Below are 13,457 nucleotides of genomic sequence, written 5' to 3'. Positions count from 1 at the left end.
GTCATCATCCCCTCGTTCTGAAGGTAAGTCCATAGGGATATCATCGATGAACATATCTTGGAATCCTTTTAGAAAATTAGACAAGTCTAACTCTTCTTGATTCCTACCATTTACATTTGATGAAACATTAGGATCTTTTAGAGACTCTTTGACAAAAATCATGTATGCAGAAACTAAGCTCTTCATTGACTTATCAAAAGCAAGAGGATTTACAAGTGGGATAGTGGGACCACACTCACTAGCATCTATATACATGTTCTTTCCCCTGTAGGTGAAATAGATTGTTCTTTCAGGGAACTTCATATTGGCAACCATGCGATCAAACCATGGTGTCCCTAGGATAGCATCCTCATGTTGGAGAGGAGAGATGAAGAAGTCTTCTTTGTCGACATAGCTTTGGACATGAAGCCTCAACTTCCCAATCAAGGGAGTAACGGAGGCTTGTTGTCCCTTGAAATCTATGTCAGTCCTTACCATATCTCCCATCTCAAAAGCTTGAATGCCCAACTTGGTGGCCAACTCCGTGGATATGAAGTTGTGAGTAGAGCCAGGGTCAAACAAGATGAAGGCATCATGCTCTCTTACCGTTCCCCAAGCATAGGAAAGTGATGATCCTTTTCAATGAGCATCCTCTTTTGGAGCTTTGATGGTGGAAGCCCTAGGAGTCTCACTGCGAGCATTCTTTTTGGGGCAAGAACGATAGCCATGTACTTGCTCCCCATACTTGAAACACTTATGGTCCTTGCAAAAATCTTCAAGCTCTTCAGGAGAGAGTTTGTTTTTGCCTTTGTAAACTCCCTTTTCCTTGGATTGATTGTTGTTGTTGTTGTTAGAAGTGCCTTGGGAAGAATTTTGAGCATTGGTTTTCCCCTTTGCATCATTTTTGTCTTTGTTTTCCATGGGCTTGACATTCCGTCTAGCCCCTTGATGGAAATTGATGTGTGAAGCAACCATGGTATGATGGATTACTTCGTTGATAAAAGCAGGCCATTGAGAATCGATGTATTCGGCCATCTCTTCAGGTAATCCCGCACAGAATTGCTACCTTTGCTCAACAAAGTCTATCTTTTGAAAGACAGTAGCCTTGAGATGTAAATCCCAAAACTTGTCTACATACTTGTGGATAGACTCATGAGAGATAAGCTTCAAGCTGCACCATTCGGTAAGCACTTTGTCCTTTGCATCGCTTGCAAGGAATTGCTTCATGATGGAAACTCGTAGAGTTTTCCATGTCTTTGGGGCTTCACCATTACCATGAAGGCTAGCCCACCATTGAAGAGCTGATTTTTGAAAGTGCATAGCTATGGTGTAGCTTGGAGGCCTCTGTGGAGCCCTCGTCTCCAAAGGCCGCATCAAATTGTTGGATGAAGGCCAACACTTTGTTGGTAGCACCAAAGCTGCCATCATAGGTGAGAAAAGAGATACTCTTTCCTCCCTCCTTGAAATTCTTTAGCTTTTGTGACCTTCGCCATGCAATAAATGATTTTTGATGTCCTCCCCTCTGGTATTCTCTGGGAGAATAGCCATAGCTTTTGTCGGAAGAGGAGGAAGGTGAAGAAGAAGGAGAAGAGGGTGACCTCTTTCTAGCCCTTTTCTTCCTTTGTTTCCTCTCTTCCCTTTTGGAACGATGAGGAGAAGGACTATGTGTTGATCTTTTTCTCTTGGGAGGAGTGGGCGATCGTTTAGACCGCCGTCTTCGTGGAGCCACATCTTAAACTTTCATCGCTTTCTTGCTCTTTGGATTCCTCCTCTCGAATGGGAGAGAGTCTTTTTTTGGGGGTCTCTTCAAGAGGCATCCTAAGATCTCTCTCCTCTTGGAGAGGAAGGGAAATTCCATAGGCACGAAGTTGTTGAGTAACTTCGGCTTGCAAAGCAGGGTTGCCCATAGCTTGTTGCAACCTAGTAACGAGATAATTCACGAACATGGGGGCATCATCATTAGCACCTTCATGTGCAAAATCAAAGCTATCAATGTTTATTCTACTCTCTTGATTATTGTCAGCCATGTTAACATAATTGATGTATGTACTTAGTGTATGCTTTGGCAATTCAAAACTTTAGTTGCCACTCCTCTTAGACTTTGAAAATTGGCTCTTAAGTATCTGCACCCACGACTCGAAGTGGTTAATTATAGAGTGTAGGGGAGTAGGTCTAACATAGCAGAGCTAGCTCCTTTCAGACTTCTTATGGCTCAATAATGGTAAAGCCGTAGGCAAGTCTAAAAAGACTCCATTATTAAGTCCAAAGCTTCCGAGGTGTGCACCATATCCCACATAGTGGGCTCAACAAAACCGATAATAGATCCCAGTTTCACTTAACCTAATATAATTAACAACATCAACCATTTATAGGCTAAAGGACCTCTCTTCTTAAGCAAGAAAAGAGAAACCAAATACTCTGATACCAATGTAATAGAATTGGCCTATTAACTTGAGATTAGCGGAAATTAATGAGAGTACTTTTGATAAATTACTTTGTGAGCATAGCGGGTGAACATAACAACATAGGCATAGCAATTAGTTAACTTGGCATGAACAATACTTTTGCAAGAGAGAGAATTTAGAGAACATGACAACAATTGAGGACCGGATTTATGTGGAGCCGGTTCCCCCTCCAATAGGCATTTGTATTATGATTTCTCCCATTAAGAGAGACTTGTTACAATACAGTCTTTTGTGTTCCTTGTGACCTAGGTGATGCAATGAAGATGGAAAGTTGCATGCATCACAAGCATAACATAACTTTGAAGAAAACTTTAACTATCCCAAGCCTCAGTCCCAAGACCTCAAACACCTTCGAAGGTGGAGAGAGCTAGCAGGGAATGAGGGTAGGGAAGAGGAAGAAGAAACATTTCATAGGAGAAAAAATTAGTTCCTCACTTATCATAACTCTTCTTGCTAGCATACATAATAGCATAGTAATGAAGATGGAGAAGATGGAAAGCTTAAGCATTGAAGCATGGCTCTTGGTTGGATTTTGCACTCCATAGCCAAGAGTGTTGATGTAGGCTCTCAACCTCTACCTACTTGGAGAAGGAGAGGGAGCTCTTGCACTTTGCATAGCACACAATGAGAGTGTGTGTGAGTGTGTGTGGGTGAGTATACCCCCTAAGCAACCCCCTAGCTTGCTTGGGTCGATCCCCCCTTGTAGCTCATGCTTGAAGCTCATTGGACCTCTCCAGGCCTAGCCAATCACAAGCAGGAGGCATTACAAGCAACAAGGGTAGCCTTGGGACAAGTGTCCCCCTTTCCCCTTTGAGAGAGAGGACTTGATAAATACAAAATCAATTAATTAAATCTCCTAAATTATCATTGGATCCCTTGGGTGGCCAACCAATAGGCTTCAGGCACACCATGAGGGCAACATTATGAGGAAGTTGACAAGTGTCTCTTTTGCTTTCTTTGTACCATGCATGCCTTGTGTGAGTGTGTGGGTGTTCTCTCTCATCCCCCCTCTTGTAGGACTCGTCCCCTCCTTGTAGGGATTGAATCTTGACCTTTTGACACCTCAAGTCCCTCATGCATAGGCCCAGTTCCCACCACAAGCTTGGTCCTTAAGCACTTTAAGCTTGGGTTGGGTCTCACCTCAAGTGCAACCCTAGCATCTCAAGCATGACAAGCACCTCAAGCATCTCAATCATCAAGCACCTCAAGCACCTTAAGCTTGGGTTGGGTTCCCACCTCAAGCTCAACCCTAGCTTACCTAAGGTCAAAGGACTTTTACACTAACTATTGGAGGTCTTCAATGAAGCTAACCCTAAGGTCTTATGCTGCATTGGTTAGCCTTGCTCTTTGATAGACCATCTCTCATTTGGGCCCCTTTACCATTGGCCCCGTGTTGAGATAGATCTATAAGCACAACTCAATATCTTAACCCTTGTTCCCGTTTATTCTCCCACATTAAGTGATCAATTTAATATGAGAAAATCATTTGGGTTGGTTAGATATTAGTTTTTATGACAGGGGATGTAGTTAAGTCTTAGACCTAAAAGTTTCTTTTTAGAGGGAGAAAGGGAGCGTATAGAGAGGTTGTGAAAAGAGAGATTGGTTTTTTTTGTGTTTGAGAGCAAAGATGGTTTGCTTTCTTAGAGCAAGGATTTTGAAAAGGTGAGGGGAAGCAACTACTTGAAACGATTTTTGGGAGGAGGGTTCCAAATGTTAGGGAAGAGAGGAACTTTGGAGAAGATCAAGTGGACCAAAGAGGTAGGATTCTCAAGGTCTAGTCTCTCCTCCATTGTAGTTTTTTTGAAATTTTGGGTGGTTTATTAGAAAGGCTAAATTTCGGGTGGTGGTTTTGAGGGTGGCTGGGGAGTGGTAGCAAGAGGAGGGGGAGTTGTGTCAGGTGGGTATTTTGGGGATTTCAACAAGGAGGGAAAGGGTGTAATGCTGCAAGGGGATGGAGAGGGGAAAGTGTATTTAGGTTTTGCCAACAAAGGGGGAAGCAATAGAGGGAATGGAAGGTGAAGGTGAAGGAATTATGGAAGAGGATTTGGGCTTCTTGAACGGTTGTTGTGATGCTTCTTTGTGGGAAATCTTGGCCAAAGAGTGAGGTTAATTAAGCTTTGGGTGAGGGTGATGGAGTTGAGTATGCCCCAAGCGAGGATGGTGCTTACGGTTAGAAGACAACTATGGGGAAGGGGAGAGCACCGTTTCACTTGGGTTGCTACTTCATGGTGGACGAGCTCCCCCACCGTTTCTTCTTTGGATAAAGTCTCCACCTCTTCTAAAATGGCAAGTTGATTCTTTTTTCTAGCTTTGTGCGCCGCCATGCTCAAGGAGGAGGCTAAATGCGTATGGAGAATCACATTTTGTAAGTTTGCATCAAACTCATGGAGGAAAGTTTGCTTCCAATAGAGGAGTTAACTAGTCCAAGCTGTCTGTTGAACTCTTAAGAAGGAGACACATGTAAGATTTTCTGAAGTACAAGATCATGATAACAAATAAAGTTTCTTTGGAGATTAGTTATGAGGAGAGTTTGGGCTTGGTTGTATGCTACAATGCAATACAATTGAAAGTAAATCTTGAGGGCTTCTAGCTTGGCACTAAGAAGTGCTTGTGTCTACGAGCCATCTAGAGAAAGGTAGGGAGTTTTCATACAAAGGCTAAGGGGTGCTTTTTGGTTGTCTCTAAGACTTTGAAGGTGCATGAGATGTGACTTGGTTTTGTGGAGCTTGCGATTGAGTGCTTTAAATTATTCCAAAGAGAGGGACACTATTTTGTCGTCCATGGTGGGTAGAATAGGGGGAGGTATTTGTGGACTATTGGTTAAGGGTGTCGATAAGGGAAAGGAAGAAGTGTATGTGGGCAGAGAGACAAAGGAGGAAGGAAAGGTGATGGGGAGTATTGGGGAGAATGCCGTTTGGGACAGTGCTAGAGGAGCCTGCCAAGGCAAGGCTTTTGGTAGACGGGAGGGAGAGTTGATCGAGATCCTCAAGGGGCAAGTTGGCAGTTAAACCTGGGATCTCCTCCGGGCAAAAGAAAGTTTTTCTTGAAGAGGTCACATGGATGGGAATATCCGTCTTGCCAAGAGGTTTTCCATGAGAGAGATGTGAGTGCACGAATGCGGTGCGTGTGCAAAGAGTGAGAAAGGGAGAGAGAGAGAGAGAGTACACAGGATGTGGGTGGAGCTTCCAAATCTCTGTGCTCTGATGCTAGTTGAAGTGCACGAGCGAGAGCGTGTGTGAGTGTGTGCAGCAATGGAGAAGAGAGGAGAAGAGGAGACCTTGTGTTTGCAGGGGCTACAACTCACTCTCTACATGTGAGCCCCCTTATTCTATTATGTACATAATAATGAATAAGTATAGTGGACAGGCACCTAGCCTAACCGGGCACATGGGGCTTTACCCCAACAACTTCCCACGTGAAGGCCAATGTGATCGTGAGAGAGAAAAGAAAACCGTACAGAACCTGTACAAGGCTATCACAAGTATGACCTCAGCCAACGCCCATTGGCTCACTGAATCTGTGTGTATCCAGCTCTAATTGTAGAGGAAGTACAAAGAGATTGACGCCATACTCCTTAACAAAGCCACGCACATTCTGTAGGTATCTCACCATACGCTACAAAGTGCCCCTATGCTCAATGCCAACGTCAGCCACTGCACGATTGACTGCTCCCACTACAAATTCACCTACTGCAAATGCAATGTTGGGTCTCGAGATGAGTATCTCATACATGAGACTCCCGAATACTGATGCAGCCCTGGCAATCTCTGCCAATCTAAATATCTCAGTCAAATCTGGCTTAGAACTCCACTCATGGAAATCACCCTGACACCCGAAATCTGATCCTTGGAATCCATTCTCGTGCCCATCGCATGTCACATGTGCACCAAGAGCATCTGTCTGTCCTGAACCCTGTCTGGTAAGAGGAATGCCTAGCTCTAACTCACACACATCAGCCTCTGACCTAAGCATATCCATGAATGACTCAATGACGACTGAATCTTCAGCACTCAAGCCATCCATATATGTCATCGTATCCACGAATGACATGCCCTGTTGCATAACTGTCTACACAACTGGCTCAATATGCTCACAAACTAGAGCATCATGCAACCTATCTGCAAAGGAGACATCCCTCGTCTCTCTGCATGGTTGCGTACTCACAAAGAATATGCCGTCTCGTACGTGACATACTCGCATCACATGAATCATGCCAACACTAGCACCTCTTGCTATGACTAGCTGTCTACGATGCAATCTAAAATTGTGCTCATACAACACTACCTGGCATCCGCTGTCTCGTAACTGAATCATAGAGATCAAGCTCTGCGTCAAACCTGGCACATGGCGTGCATCTCACAACACGTATGATGCACCACTCGGCAACAATAGTCTGACATCTCTTGCACCAACTATGTCATGCACTAAACCATCAGCTAGACACACACGTCCAAGCATACCACTAGCATATGTGCTAAACCACTCACGACTCGAGGTGACGTGAAATCTAGCACTCACATCCAGTATCCAATGCGAAGGTAATGTGTCGTCAAAAACCGACATAAGAAAGTTAAGAGTAAACATGGAAGCAAAGTCAAAATCTCCGTCATGCATAGCCACATACGCTACATCTGCTCCCACATCATTCAAAGTGATAGCATCCCTCTTGTGCTGTCTCCTATGCTGTTTCATCCGCCAAAAACAATGCCTACACACATGCCCTGTATGACCACAATGCCAACACACAACATCTCTATGTCTGCAAGATCGTCCTTTGAGTGTAGGCATCTCTCTAGACTCATTTATGCCAAAAGCATTGCACAATCTTTTACATAACTCTCTAGCAGTACATGCATCCAAACCAATGCGATAGACAGACTCACCAAGGTGTAACATGATCGTCGAACGTGCAAGCTCATCCAAGTCCTCCCACTCATCGTCAGTCATAGAATCTGGCCTAGCATCCATGCCCTGTAGTGGCAACACTTGGCCCAACTGAATGCATCATACATACCTGCTTTCCAATTTTGAACCATCAAATCTTGTGTGGAAAAGCACAAAACTTGACAATGATGTACATACCAAATCCACGGCAATAACCTGTGACAAGACCAAGCACAAATCGATCAACTGACAATAGCCAAAGCCTGGCTAACTCATACACCAAGTACTGTCAAAATACAACATAAGCTGTCTAAGAGAAGTATCAGCAAATATAGCGATCAATGTAACAAAAAAAATGAGCAAAACCGCTCAAATGATGCCAAAAAACCCGCTCTAATCCAAGAGCACTATGTGGTAATCGATGAAACTATCATAAAAAATCTCCCTTTTGAAGAGATTACAACATAAATATCAAATGACATAATTTGGTGAGCAAACACTCTCACAATGCGATGCCAAAACATTATGGCAAAGCAACCATTGAGTGTCAAATGCAATCAAAACACAAGTGCAAACCATGCGCATAAACAAATAAACTTGTAAGAAAAATCCGATAGAGTTTCGGCAGTATTTGGCTATTTAACCATAATAACCATACATGCCATAAACATGCTCAAAACCATGAGCAAATCATGCACAAAATCCGCACTCAAGCATACATGAATTGCCCCAAAGTCTCAACTCTTTAAACTTGGAAAACAATCCTGTAATCCGAAACACAAGATGCATCAACCGCACTCTATAAGCGAGGCATATACTAGCATAAATTTGGATACAAACCAATGAAAATATGACACAAATTGATGCTCAAAACAGCTGAAAATCAGCCCACATATGCCATTGCAAGGAGAAGAATATCATCCGCCGAAAAGCGCACATCATGTGCATCCAAATGGCAATGTAAACGAGCATCAAGCATGTACCATATGTGTAGCAAATGAGCATCCAATCAGTTGAAAAATCAACTCACAATCATGCTAAAAATGCTTGCAAAACTCTCTGCAAATCCATGCACCACACTCTTGAAATCTGCTTAATCACACAAGTCAATGCACATAACTTGTAATGAATCCGACTCTTGAATCCTTAGAGTCCACAAGAATGCATACATCCACAAAGTGTTTTCAACGTATGCGCATAAATTTGTTGAAAATCTCAACCCACACTCCCTTCACTGAGAGAAAAATATCAATGCGCAAAACAAGAGAATGACAAAGCTCAATTTGAGTTCGAATGTAGCAAATCACCACAATAGGCATACATAATCTTCAACTTTCCAAATACCTTGCAGCTGATCAGTCCATATCTCCCAAGCCGTTCAGAATTTGCAGAAACTTCCTTCTGCAAAGTTGTAGACCATGCGAAAACGGTTGGGAACATGAGAATGCACCTGAAATCTATTGTTTTTACAAGTCAAAACTGAAGTCTAAGTGACGTATCTCAAAATTGGTGAAGATAGTGAGAAAACTTTCTTCTACAAAGTTGAAGAGGAAAAAAAACCAGACAGGAAGAGAGGGAATTGGCTTGAATGAAGACGTTTCGGTAGGCCAAAACAAATATGCAAAAACGTGTTGCAGTTTTTGCTGCTTCTCTGCATGCTTCCACGTTGAGCTCCAATGGTTCTCCCAATCCCTGAGCTTTGATACCAGTTGAAGTGCGCGAGTGGGAGCGTGTGTAAGTGTGTGCAACAATGGAGAAGAGAGGAGAAGAGGAGACCTTGTGTTTGCAGGGGCTAAAACTCACTCTCTACATGTGAGCCCCCTTATTCTATTATGTACATAATAAATAAGTATAGTGGGTGGTCACTTGGCCTAACCGTCCACATGGGGCTTTACCCCAACAAGAGAGTGTTGATGCAAGAGGCCATCGAGATGAATCTAGAGAGGGGTCTACCCATGGAAGACACAAACTTTGGAGGGATCGCCGTTGTCAAGGGAGTTGCAAAAGTGGAATGCATGGATGAGGATGTAATAATACTAGGCACTTTGGTGAGGAAGGTAGGGGGAGAAGGCCCAGCTGATGGGGTGATCATGGCATCTTTTGAAGTGATCATAGGTTTGAAGGTAGTTGACTTCCATGGTTAGAGCCGCTAAGGGCGTAGAAATAGTTGAACAAGGAGGGACAATTACGGAAGGAGAGGTGGTAGCCATACTACACGGATAGAAGTTTCTCAAATGGAAGCGTTTACAGAAGTGATTTAACAACAAAAGAAAACAGGTTACTTGTAACTCCATGAGTATGTATTGCAAGCTTGACCAAAGCAAATGCAGAGATCGATGAGGGTGTTGAGAGTCACTGAAGGAGGCCAAGATGTTATGTTGTTGTTGCTTCACAGTGAGGTTGGTGCTTATTATTTCTCGCCAAAGCTAATGCCTAGATCGGTGCGGGTGTTCAAAGCTACTGAAGGAGACCAAGATGTTAGTCTATTGTTGCCTCATAGGGGAGTTGGTGCTTGTTATTTCTCGGCAAGGTGTGGTGCTATTGTTTACTTATCAGAAAGGTGACGTGGGCCACATTCTGTAGGAGAATTTTCCATTGTCCACTTTTTTGTGCTTGGTTGTGGTCATCACAAATATGCTTTGTCATAACTCCATCATGAGTTGTCGTAAGCCCTACCTACTATATCGACTCTGTGATGGCATGTAGACACACATCAATTGTTTTTACCACAAGGGAAATCAGGTTGACGATGGGTAGCATCTGTAGCCTGAGCTTGTCTGCCTTGGAGAGGAGGGTGTTGGTCTCCAGACAATTGGGTGCGGATGTTAAGTATGGAGCCTAATTTACCCTTGTAATTTTCTGTGGTAAAAGCGCACATTTGTAAGGCCCCCATTATGAGGAGAAGCCATCGTGCGTGAAGGAAAATCACTCACCGGAAACCAAAATTTTCACGGACAAGAATCAGGGGCAACTTTAAAGGCCTCAGGGACGGAGGCCCCGGAGACTTTTTTTTCGTCGGAATATTCTTTTTCGCCGGAATATTATGGGCGGCCGGCGGCCGGAAAGTGGTCGGAAAACAACCGGTCGGTTGGCCGGTGGTCGGTAGTCAATGGCCGGTGGTCGGTGGTCGGAAGTCAATGGCCGGTGGCCGGTGGCCGAATTCAAAAGCGGACTTGTCTTCTCAAGGGCGGCCACACATGGGCGGATTGGAGGGTACGATTTGGACTTATTCGCACAAGGGCGGCTACACATGGCTATCTCTCATTAGAGAGGGCAGCCCTTTTGGCCTATAAAAGGAGGCCATTTCTACACACATTTCATAGTGTGAAGTTGATGCAACAAGGTGAGTGTGAGGTGGTGAGAGTGAAGCAAGGCGGGAGCTCCATTAAGGGTATAATCCCTTTGTAAACTACTTCTTGTTTTGAAGTACTAAAGCCATTGAGTGGCTGCTTTCCCGTGGACGTAGCCCACATTGGGTGAACCACGTATATCGTGTGTACCCTCTCTCTACTCTATAATCTCGTGTATATAAATCTATCTCTCTCCATTAAGTAATCTACTCAATTATCTATTTCGCTACGTCTTATTTTCTAACAATTGGTATCAGAGCAAGGTTTGCTCGTAGCTAAATTATCTCAAGGAAAGGATTCCTTGAATTGAGTGGGAGTTATGGCGGAGGAAGGGAAGCTCAAGATTGAGAAGTTCAACGGCAAAAACTACCAACATTGGAAGATGCAGATTGAAGACTATCTCTACCAGAAGGACCTCTATTTTCCACTAGGCGGTCTTGCGAAGAAGCCCGCAACAATGGCAGATGAAGCATGGATTGTCCTTGATCGAAAGGCACTGGGAACAATCCGGTTAAGCTTGGCGTCAACGGTGGCCTTCAATGTTTCGGAGATGAAGACCACGGAGGACTTGATGAAGTCACTTGACGACTTCTACGAGAAACCATCGGCATCCAATAAGGTATTTCTTATGAAGCGCTTGTTCAATCTAAAGATGGCAGAGAATGGTTCAGTTGCAGAACACCTAAATGACTTTAACACAAACATAAGTCAACTTCGATCAGTGAAAATCAATTTCGATGATGAAGTGTGAACTCTCCTTATACTATCATCTCTACCAGATAGTTGAGACAGCCTTGTGATGGCTGTAAGTAATTCTATCTCTGGCACAAATACTCTTAAGTTTGATGATGTTGTGGGTGTTCTCCTAAGCGAGGAAATGCGAAGGAGAAGCACAGGAGAATCATCAAGTGCTGCACTATCAGTGGAAACAAGAGGAAGGCCTAAGGAGAGGTTCAAAAACCAAAAGGGTCGTGATCGCTCAAGGCGGAGCAAGTCACGCACAAAGTCAGTTCTTGAATGTTGGAACTGCGGCAAGAAGGGCCACGTCAAGAAGGATTGCTGGTCCAAGAAGAAGAAGGAGACATAGTCTCAAGACAACAAGCCAACATCGGAGGCCAATGTGGCAGGTAAAGTAGAGCAAGATGCTCTAATTCTCTCATTAGACAATGTGTCTTATTCCTGGATAGTAGATTCCGGGGCTTCATTCCATGCGACACCACACAAGCAACATTTCCAAGACTACACCAAAGGTAATTTTGGGTATGTATACTTGGGAGATGATGAAGCTTGTGAGATTGTCGGCAAAGGTACAGTTTCTGTCAAAACTGCGAACGGAAATGAATGGAAGCTTAAAGATGTTAGGCATATTCCTTCTCTTCGCAAAAATTTGATCTCTACAGGACAATTGGACGATGAAGGTCACAACATTGCATTCGGAAACAAACGGTGGAAGATCTCAAAGGGATCTTTGGTGGTTGCCAAGGGTGAAAAAGTCGGTACACTTTACTTGTGTAGTGTTAGCACGCAACCTTCAGCTTGTGCAGCAACTACAGAAGTTGACAGTGCGGTGTGGCACTACCGACTTGGGCATATGAGTGCCAAAGGAATGCAAATCCTTCAAACAAAGAAGCTTCTACTAGGTTTGAAAGAAGTGGACTTAGAGTTTTGTGAAGATTGTGTTTATGGTAAACAAAAGAGGGTAAAATTTCAAAAATCAGGAAATAAAAGAAAAACTAAAAAACTTAAGTTGGTTCATTCTGATGTTTGGGGTCCTGCAAGTACACCATCACTTGGTGGCTCATTGTACTATGTAACATTCATAGACGATGCGACTAGAAAAACATGGGTTTATGTCATGAAGAATAAATCCGATGTATTTTCCATATTTCAAAGGTGGAAAGCCTTTGTGGAGAATGAAACAGGTACCAAGGTTAAATGCCTCAGATCCGACAATGGAGGCGAATATTGCAGTCAAGCTTTTGAAAGCTTTTGTGCTAGCAATGGCATTCGGAGGCAAAGGACAACCCCAAGGACACCTCAACAAAATGGGATTTTGGAAAGGATGAACAGGGCAATCACGGAACGAGCACGAAGCATGCAGCTACATGCAGGCCTACCGCTTGAGCTTTGGGCGGAAGCTGTAAGTACGTCTGTGTACTTAATCAATTGATCACCCTCAACGGCATTGGATGGGGGAGTTCCAGAAGAGGCATGGACAGGTAAACCGGTGAATTATGCATTTCTCAAAGTGTTTGGGTGTGAGGCTTTCATGCACATAGATAGAAGCCTAAGATCAAAGTTAGATACAAAGTCCAAAAACTGTTTCTTCATTGGCTATGGAGAAGGAGACTTTGGGTATCGCCTATGGAATCCTGAAGATGGTAAAATCTTAAGGATAGGGATGTAATTTTTAACGAACAAAATATGTACAAAGATTACTTGGAAAGAAAACAAACAAAACAAACAGGTGATGAGTACATGGAGCTTGAGGACGATGAAGACTCAAGGACTGCAAATGGTGACAATGTGCAACAACGTCAACCAAATGAGGAGCCTCAACTTATTCCCCGAAGATCTACAAGAGCAAGTAGACCTCCAGAAAGGTTTGTTCCTTCCTTCAACCATCTCTTGATCTCAGATTCTGGAGAGCCGGAATCATATGAAGAAGCTATGCAACATGAATCCAAAGAAGAATGGACGAAGAGCATGCAAGTGGAGATGGACTCACTACATCGCAACCAAACATGGGAGTTGGTTGAGTTGCCGAAAGGTAAGCGGG

Source organism: Adiantum capillus-veneris, chromosome 17 (genome assembly GCF_014529385.1).
Source record: "Adiantum capillus-veneris isolate H3 chromosome 17, ASM1452938v2, whole genome shotgun sequence".
Lineage (NCBI taxonomy): Eukaryota > Viridiplantae > Streptophyta > Polypodiopsida > Polypodiales > Pteridaceae > Adiantum > Adiantum capillus-veneris.
Note: the sequence above shows the minus strand (reverse complement) of the source record.